Below are 10,602 nucleotides of genomic sequence, written 5' to 3'. Positions count from 1 at the left end.
TTTTAGTTTAGAAAATCATATTTAAAAACCCCCATTTCTGTGACATCCTGACAGACTAAGTTAAACAGATAATTAGCAAAATAGCCTCCCTGTGGAGATCGACCCTACTTGCTGCTAGCTTCTGTTAGTTGTTTTTAGGTTTATTTTTGGTACAAAACGACCGTATCAATACCCTATTCTTTTATTAATATATACTTACCCTTCACCAAAAAAAAAAAAAAAAAAATTCCAAAAACATGTATTGCCTTTTCATTCCTACTCCTACATGTACATTGAGGACAATGTCCAAAATAAAGTGGGGGATGGGAATTTATATTCCAAAAATGCATAAAAAAATTGAAAAATTTCGAAAAAACTCAAAAATATGTCTTTTTAATTTCATAAAAACAAAAGCCATAAAAATTTAAAATTTTCAAAAACCAAAAACTTGTTCTTTCTTTCATAGCGTAGAATTGTATATATTTGTTTGTTTGTTTGTCACTCTTATCACATTGGATCGACTACGCCACATACGAGGCATGAGGAATATAAGACCGCATGGTATGATCTTTCCAAATTTCCTTTTTCCTCTCTATGTTAATGACTATGTGGCTTCCTTTTGTTTGATGCGGTACAAACCAATGTGATTCTAGGAGTTTGTATTTAGATTATTTGGCATAATAGTTGATAGAAGCATATGCATTAGAGTTGTATATATGTTAGTTACATCATGGCATGTAGTTTGCATGGTAGAAAATTTTGTGAAAATGCCTATTTGGGAAACTTGACAAGTGTATATAAGACCCTTGTAGATAATTTTTCTCCTTAAAACTTTGTTTGCTAGAATACCCTCAAGACACCCTAGGATGTGTCATACTAGTATCTTTTGACCCATGGACTAAGGCCTAGTCAAGAGTACGTTGTGGTGTGATAACTCCTTGGCTACCGTTTATTCCAAGGTGACCTTTGAAGCCATGCAACCGTTCTTACACTTCTATCATCATATTTTGCCAACAAAAAGGGAATGGGCACAAAAATCTCCAAATTGAGTTCAAGTACCAAAATCAAAATCAAAAAGTTTGCAAAATAAAAGTACCCTTGCTACAAAATGGGGTTACTTTGAAAAATGTTCAAAAATGCAAAAGAAATTGTCTCACATCGGTTATATACTTAGGATAGTTTAAATAAAGGTCTAGTTATAGTCACCTCTTTACTCGGGACGAGTAAAGGTTCGGTTTGGGGATGTTTGATGTGACTTTTAATTGCGCACATTTAGTCCCCTAATTGAACCTATTTTGCATACTATTATAGCATTTTATGGCCATTTTATCCGTTAATTTCTTCCTATTTTGCTTTCCTAGTGCATTTTATATGTCTTATAGCAAAGAGGATAATGAGGAAGAATTCCCGTCTCCCGTGCATATTCGGAACCTTGTTGACGATCTTAGATGGACTAGTATGAAGAGGAGGCAAGGACAATGACCCATGAAGTAAGAATAAAGAGTATTCATAGATCGTAGGATTTTAAGCTAGAGGATGGAACACTGTGTCAAGATCGATGTGTCCTAAGCACCAGACGAACGGATTGCCATGTCCTGATCCGAGCGCCTCGAAGAAGAGACGAGCAAATTAGGGAGCTTTGATCCGAGCGGCTTCCTTGTGATCCGAGAGGATCTTCAGACAGACTGGCCATGCTTCAAGTTGATTCGAGTGGATCGTCGTGGGAGTAGAAACGTGATCTACGCATTTCCCTCGGGACTTGCAATTCCCTATTTAAAACTTAGCATTGTTATTTACTAATCCACCCTTGCTTAACCTAATGATGTACTACTATATATAGTCCATTTGTAATAATTAAGTATATTAAGTTCCCATAGTGGAGAGTCCTTTTAGATTAGATTAGGAGTAGGTTAGAATAGATTAATCTCAATCATTCCACATTAATCTTTCCTTAATTATTGTCCAATCTTTATTATTGGTTAATTGAATATTATTGGGTTATTATTGGAGAATTGAAAACTTTTCATCAATCAATCAAGTTTTCTTCTATTATTCTTTCCTTTCCATTTATTCATCTTAAGTTTGGTATAATCTCTTTACACTTTACTCTTTATTGTTTATTTCCTCATTCTCTTATCATGTTTATACTTGTTGTGATGATTGACACCATTAATGACATGTTTCCCATGATAACGAGTGAATAGTTACTTAACTAGGATTCATACTTAATGAGTTCATATGAATGCTTGCTTATTGTTCTTCAACTTATGTACATATCATGTTTGATGAAATGCTAGACTATGAAACCTTGCATATTTTTTACGCATCTCTTATCTATTCAACAAGGCTTTTAAGATATAAACCAACTCAAGCCTTGTTAGACCATGCATATTGTTGAGTAGGAAAAACCCAAATCGACTTGTAGGTGTTGTATAGTCACAAATGACTCGGCTCCGAGATGTAAGTTTCCCTAGGATTTGGTTTATCATGCACGTTGTTCAATAGGAGGAATTTAGTCGACTTGTAGGTGTTGTACAGTCACAAATGACCCGGCTCCGGGACCCAAATCTTCTTATGAATTATTTGACATGAACTAACTTAAAATCCAACAATAATAGTTTGCTTGCATCCACATAACTCATTTATGCTATCCTACCATGATTCCCTTATGATCCCATGACACCCTAGTATCTTTATTGCTTATTTACGTCTCTTAATTTATTGTTTGTTTTACTTTATTGCTTTTATTAGTTTAGACTCACCAACTCCAACCCAAACCAATTGTGACACTATCATAAATTGAGATAGATAGACTTAGAACCCAAAGCACACCGTCCCGTGGATCGACCTCGACTTAACCGCTAATTAGTTTTTTGTTGAGAATATAAATGTGTTTGATGGGCGTGTGATGACCACGGACCACATCAGAAAGTGATCTTATGCAACGATTTCTCTATTTTTTTTCAATATTTCTAGCTGGAAAAGGTAAGTATAGAGATATAGGGAATCTCTAACTTGATGGGTAAGGAAAGGAAAGAGCTTGGAGCTCAAGAAAGAGCTCCATAGCTCTCGCAAAAATAGAGCATGGGTAAGGGTCCGGTTCGGTTGGTTGTGGCTCGTTGGGGAATGTTTTGGGGTTGTCTTGGATGGGTTATAGTCCATGGTTATGGGTAGATATGTGGTCTAGGTAAGGGCTAAGGATCTGGGTCAAATAGGAGTCGAATTGGTGCGGGTGTGGGCTCGAAAAACAGAGCACTGGATTAGTGTGCGGGCTGCTTGTGAGCGTGGGTTTGGGAGGTTGAAGGAAGGGTTTTAGGTTGCTTATGATGGGGCTCGAAGGCTGGGCTAAGGGGGAAGATAATGGGTTGAAAGTTGCCTCGAGATTCATGCCAAAACTCGGCCCAAATCGCATCAAAAATCGCATCAAAAACGGGTTTAAAAACCGTTTTAAAAAGTCGAACTTTCGAATTAAATAAAACTATAATTAAAAACCGTCACAAAAATCACATTTGACCTTTTAAGCCAAAAAGTCAAACTAAACAAACTTGATTTTTAAACCAAAATTAATTGAAAGCTTTTAAAAATAATTTATAACGATAAATCGTAAATAAAAACTCCCGACTCGAATTACATTAAAATCGAATGAAATAAATTACATTTATTTCAAAAATCATCTAAATATTAAATAAATGAAATAAAAACTTTTATTTCACAAATTTCAAAACCAAAATATAAAGAAACAAAAACCATTTATTTCAAAACAATTTAAAATGTCAGTTTAAATAACAATTTAAATTAACAGCAACCGTCGTCGTAACATTGCTGAAATCCATGTGATGTATCTGTATCACGAGTACGTCATTTTGAGAATACATGTGCCATATCATCATCGGGTGGCTGGCGGGTACTCTATAAATTCTAATATCGACAAATACGGGTATCTATAGAGCCCCCACTTTGACTGGGGATTGGACAAGGCAAATGTCAAAGTATACCCCAAGTCTCTCTCGACCTGAGGATTCCGCGGGTCGTTTATAGTCCATTAGACTTGCGTACATAAGTTCGCTAGCCATAAGAAGAGATCATATCTGAAACACGGTTCTGGACGCCTCAACTTTTGCAACACTGTTTTCATTTGGAATCAAAGTTGGGTTGGACCTCGTTCAAGGCGCCCTACGTATCCGTTTTTGACGAAATCAAACTCGCATCGTAGTTCGGCAAACATGGTCTTGGAATTCCGCAATACTCTTTTTCATTAGGCGCCTACGTATCCGTTTGTGACGGAATCAAACCCGCATCCTAGTTCGGCAAACATGGCCTCGGCGTTCTGTAACTCTCGGCCCAAAACGGAGCTTTCCAAAAGGAGGTTGCCGTTATACATTGGAGATACATCTACATACTATCGATGCTCAAACCCGAGCAACGTTATCGAATTGAATATGGCCTCATCGTTCCGCAACTCTCGGCTGAAAACGGAGCTTTCCAAAAGGAGGTTGCCGTTATACCTTGGAGATACATCTCCATACTATCGATGCTCAAACCCGAGCAACGTTACCAAATCGAATATTGATCGACTGCATCCCTGCCGGGGTACATTTCCATTTGTGCTCCGCTGTGGAGCGATTCATCTGTATCTGTTGCAATCTGCTGTGGATCACTTTACTCGGCGGAGAACTCTCCTGTTCAAAAATGGTCTCTGAAGCTAACGGCTTCAGAGCCCCCAGTTGCAATGGATTCTAAAGTCTCCGACTTTAGAGCTGTAACACCCCCATTTATTCAGGAGCCTTTAGCTAGACATTCCCAAATAAATGAGAGCGTTACCATCTCGGTTTCCCGAGGTAGTGAATAACAAAGTACAACAATACCAAAGTACTTTAAATTAAAATTTAACGATTTCATGTTTATTACAAACTAACCAACTAAAACTTAATACAAAATAATTACAACTCGCAGCGGAAAGAAATAAACTGATCTCATAATCTATGTGGTCTAGACTTCTAGGTAGATTTGCCAAGTCCTCACGCATCCCATAGCTACCAAGTTAGCTAATCTTTAGTACCTGTCAAATCTGCTCCCCATAAAACGGTTCACCGCAGGTGTTCACGAATACACAGTCAACCGCGAGGTTGAGTAGGAATAAATACTAACAACAAAAACATACGATAACAATCCAATTTCCTTTTTACTTTGCACAACCCCCTAACAACGTGCTCCAGCCTTTTACTTAGCACACCTCCCTTAACAATGTGCTCATTTACTTTGGTGCCCCTCCCTTAACAACGTACCGCCAATATGTAATAGTACCCCTCCCTCACAACGTACATATTACCATCACCCCAGTGTACAAAATCCCTCAACAACGTACAACTGACTGTCGCACACGACAATTCACATACGATCATTGCACGTTAATATAAGCCATCCGACAAATATTATCGAGTAAAAGTTGAGTAGGATTTATCCCTACCTGATAAGCAATTCCAATTAAGCAGCCCAAGCAATCCAATAAATAAAGCAAATCCGATCCGATAATAATTCTTCACAACCGTCACCTAATCAAATTATTATAATTCAAGTCAATTATTTATTTATTTATTCCTTTTATTTAATTATTCAAAATAATTATTTATTATAATTATTAAAGGTTACGATATTAAAAACCCGCTTATGAAACAAACTCGAGTCACCCGAATTACCCACTTAAAACTCGTCACCAAACACACCAAAATAAACCCGTCTTAATAAACAATAAAACCAAACCCATTTATCCAAACAACCCGTAAAACACAAACCCACATACTACATATTACACGACAAAATCGTGTCTGACAACCCTTCTAAACCCCCCTATATCCGACACCCCCAGCCACCATCGTAACCACCCAAACCTGCCATATCTAGCCTACACCACAACTCACCCAACCACCCCCTTCACCTCCTGTCAAACCACCATCAGCAGCCCCAAAAACCGTGCCCTAACCAGCCCCCTCACAACCCGTCATCACATCACCAACCACACTCGTTCCCCCGTGTAAAACACCCCTCGCCAACCCCACTAGAGCCACCTCCACCACCTCTGGCCACCACCATTGACACCACTGTCCCACGGTGGTTCCAGGAATGGTCCCTACTTCTTCAATGGTCCCCTAACGAAGACACGAGACTCGTCTTAAACTAGCTGTGTCAGAACCCCTGCTCTCCCCTGTTCTTTGCGATTTTCGGCCACCACCAGCACAAACCACCACCTGCCCACACTCAGCCACCACCAAGCAGACCGCCCATCGTCCCCCATCACAACCAACCTCTTCCAAGGTCACGACGGGTCAAAATAAGGGTTCAACTACCCATCCCAAACCCACGGTCAAACCCACAGCACCCCTCCTGACCAGCCGCTTCAAAACCACCCCAACCCTAGTCAACGACGGTCAATAATGGTCAGGTCTTAATCTTGGCAGTCCAAGGTTGCTCTAAGTCCAAATCCCGAGTCCTATGGTGGTCTAGTTATCGAGTTATAATATGCTAAAGTGTATACATAAGATGGTCTGAAATATTACCTTGAGCCGATTAATTGGTTTTGTTAATTCTTCTTCTTTCCGTCTCCTAAAGCTCCTCCTCTTTATTTTGTTATTAATTCTCAGCTTTAATAGGGTATTTATAGTCTAAGATTAGAGAGTATGTGAGGCCAATTAGGAAACTATTATAATTACCTTATTATAATTATTTAAGGAATTGTTGTAACACCCCCTCATACCAAGGTACCCTACCAGGACCACCCCAGCATGAAAGGTTGTTACCATCTCGGTTGCCCGAGGTTAGTATATATCAAAAGCAACAGTCCAAACACATTTATTAATGTACGGTAATTATAAAAGTTACATAGTCTCCAAAATCTAATAAACGAATTATCCAAATGGCAACAACTACCAAAACAATAACTAAAGCTCGTGATGGTGTCATCTAATCCAGCGTGGTGACTCTCCCATGACTGCCCCCAAGCTCAATAAATGTATCACCTGTCACAATCTGCTCACCATCCCCGAATGGATCACCGCAGGTTTTACAAAACAACAACACGGGGTCGGTTACTCAATCAATATAAGACAACAAACATTACCACCAAATTGATCATCGATCTCTCGCACAGTAACCGACTACACACCGAAGTGTGTAGCCCTGCCAGATTACCCATCGCAACAGGTAATCCTCGCCGCCAGTGGGTGACCGCAGCCCATCCCCACCTAGTCCAGCTCATCAACGAGCGACTAACAATCCCTGTCCCTTAATGTCCACATCCCCTCCCATGGCGGGTTCCACGGAGGGCGAACTAGGGTGTGAAGCCACTCCCGCAAGTGACTCCACCACAATCACACAAACCACAGCATCACAGCTGTCACAACACCACAACCGTCACAACACAATCACCTCACCACCGTCACCACAACACCCATACTCCGATGATCAGCAGATAACAACAATTACAGTACAATAGTAATCTCAATCAATTAACAGTACTGAGTAGGAGGAAACCCTACCTTTTCGCAATCCGCTATGCTGCAATCAACCATACAAATGCATAACAAATATCACATCGTCACCTACAACAATAATCACATAATACAATTACACATTGCACAATCCCATTTTCCCCAATTCCATATATACAGTAACCCCAAAAGAATACAAATGACAAGGGAATGAAACTTACCAACAGTAGAATAAGAGACTACACGCAAGGATCACGACGATTTGCACACACAATGAGATATGAGAATGATTAGGGAGTGATTAGGGAGAGATCGTAGAATGATTAGGGTTGGAAGTGATGTTTTAGAAACTGACGTCGAATATAAAATAACCCTAATATTCCCTAATCAAACCGATAAAATAACATTCGCCAGACCGGATACTCGGTCGAGTAGTGCTATACTCGGCCGAGTATCATCTACTCGGTCGAGTATTCTCCATACTCGGCCGAGTATTACTCGGCAGAACCAAAACAGACTCCACAATTAACACTACTCGGCCGAGTAGGCTCTACTCAGTCGAGTATACAACTTAACAAAATCCGTAGTGTTACAATCTTCCCCCTTAAAAAGAACTTCGTCCCCCGTTCCAACCCAACCTATAAAACATGGACACCTAACACCAGCTCCACTAACCACGCTTACTAGATAACATATCCTCTCGGTATAGACTCCCTAACATTATCGAATAACCACAAAATAATGTTTCCAATCTTGTCTCACTTCCGTAACACTCAATAGCACTCAATACCAAGACAATCCACAAAAGAAGATCAACCATCAAAACGGAATGTTACATTCTACCACTCTTAAAAAGGAACTTCGTCCTTGAAGTTTACTCACACTCATCAACATCATCATCCAGCTGCCAAAACTCTCGAACTCATAAATATCATCATCCACTTTTATCAACACTATCGAAAAATTCTCACACTCCTAAACATCGAACTACTACAAGCACAGCCATGGCCTTTTAACACTATCAACCACTATATGTACCCATCCATTCCTTATGCTACACCAACACTCTACGTCCAATAATATTACGACATGCACAACCCTCAAACGCTCTTTGCCGCATCCTACTCCTCTTAAGACACATGGTACGTCCTCGTAACTCACTAATACTAGAACCTTAGCTATACCTCTCATTATCCTCATCACCACCACATGTGAAAGATACCCACCTATAATCTAAACACTTACTATAACCAAGGCTCTCTTACTTAAACAGTTCTCATACCTCAACTCATTCTGCACTCCATCTAACCACTACCACACAATCCTGATCATGACAAACACTCTAACTCTTCCACATTACCGCAACACGACATACCTCTCTATATAACTATATAAAACTCTTATCGCCAAGAGCATAATTCACGATTCACACTTGTTACGTACACTCACACTAGATCCTCAAGTTCCTTTCTTTCATTACCGCAAGACTCATACATAAACACGACACTAAATACCCAACACCCTACACTCACTGTCTCAACAAAGGATTATGAACCATCTGCATATATCAGATCATTATACCACACATGTTCTACGAAAGCCTCATCTAGAACAAGATCAAAATTACTGTAACAGCCTATCACAACTGTGTCCCATCAACGGAATATCACTATACCATGATAACAAGGAAAACATATACAACTCTCTTTCACATCATCCTCTACCCTCATTCCCAAACCGAAACTGGTAAGAAACATCAACAAACAAAACAACAGTCTACATGTCTAACCGAAACTCACAAGAAACAACAGCAACAAATCAACAATCAGGTATAATCGGTCTCTTTGAAACTCAAATCGTAACCACCCCGTATACTCAACCACAACCGGTGACGGCATCGTAACACCGCAACCAACAGCCGCACCGCAGCGCGAAAATGCCCGCATCACAATACGAAGTACCATGCCCGGATCACCACCCGAGGCACAACAACCACATCGATAAACAGCACAACCACATATAATTCCCATAAACACTGACTCAGTATGACATTTCGAACAAGAAAACTCATTCAAAACCGTTTTACTAGATTATAACACATCATATTATACGGAATAAACTGACAAGAATCTCATGAACATCATCCTTACCATTTCACGGGATAAACATGTATCATTAATACACATACAATTTTAACTATTCTTGCCAGATCAATCAAATTATTACCTTTTGAACCTCATTTCATTAGTATACCGTACCCAACATAAATTACAAAACATTCATATAACAACTTTATAATTATCACACCCTACCACTTCTTGTGAGGTCAGAACCTCACACAAACATTTACACATATCATAGACCCGTAATCACATCCAACTAGTCAATCCTGATCACATAAGTTACCACTTGACAATGAATACCTCTCATCCGGACTTAACTCAGGTGCCTTTCATAACATATCCTCTCTTATACACAATTATCACCCCTCCGGCAAATGTAGCCATAACATCAAGAGCACTAACTTCCAAATAACACCTCGTATATCCACATCTTATACTTCCTCACAACCAAACATACCAACCACCTCCACAAAATCAACCCCATTAGAACAACTAACTTCTCTAAAGTAACATCATTCTCAACCACTAGTGACACTACTATGACACCAACATCCTTCATGTGACTACTCTCTTACTATCACTTCTTAATATAACAATTTGTTTCCTCTCTTTGGTTATCATCCCAAATACGAACATCCAATCCATCAACAAAACATACCTCAACATTATTCCCAATTCTATCCTTTATCATATCGCTACCTAACTCTCCACCAAAATCTCAGATCTTGCAACACTCCACAAGCCTCTTATTCCCTTAATACCTCGAAACTCACGGCTAACACGTCGTCCTACTCTCCTATATAACCATTAACTCACACCCTCTAGTGGGGATATCGTACATTTCATAATTTCCTACCTTCATGCTCCTTAACTCCGGTCAACGTTGTGGGGTAATATCCTTATAATACCCTTTAAATTTAGGACTATAACGTAAATTTAAACATGTGATTATGGTCATAAAACATAAATACAATAGAAACGATAAGGAACAAGAAATAACCTCGGGTCCTTTGATG

The 10,602-nt window shown here is 39.4% G+C and overlaps 1 long non-coding RNA gene across 1 annotated transcript; it reads right to left on the bottom strand.

The window, feature by feature from the left end:
- Positions 1-6,799: 6,799 nt before the first annotated feature.
- On the bottom strand, positions 6,800-7,625 carry LOC141621411 (uncharacterized). The gene is made up of 2 exons (XR_012532305.1): positions 7,512-7,625; positions 6,800-7,002 (listed from the first exon to the last, which is right to left on the bottom strand). It is a non-coding gene; the product is annotated as an uncharacterized LOC141621411 (long non-coding RNA).
- Positions 7,626-10,602: the final 2,977 nt, after the last annotated feature.

The sequence above is a fragment of the Silene latifolia genome, chromosome X, assembly GCF_048544455.1.
Source record: "Silene latifolia isolate original U9 population chromosome X, ASM4854445v1, whole genome shotgun sequence".
In the NCBI taxonomy this organism is placed as follows: Eukaryota; Viridiplantae; Streptophyta; class Magnoliopsida; order Caryophyllales; family Caryophyllaceae; genus Silene; species Silene latifolia.
The sequence above is the reverse complement of the archived record's forward strand: the minus strand, read 5'-3'. Positions and strand labels throughout refer to the sequence as shown.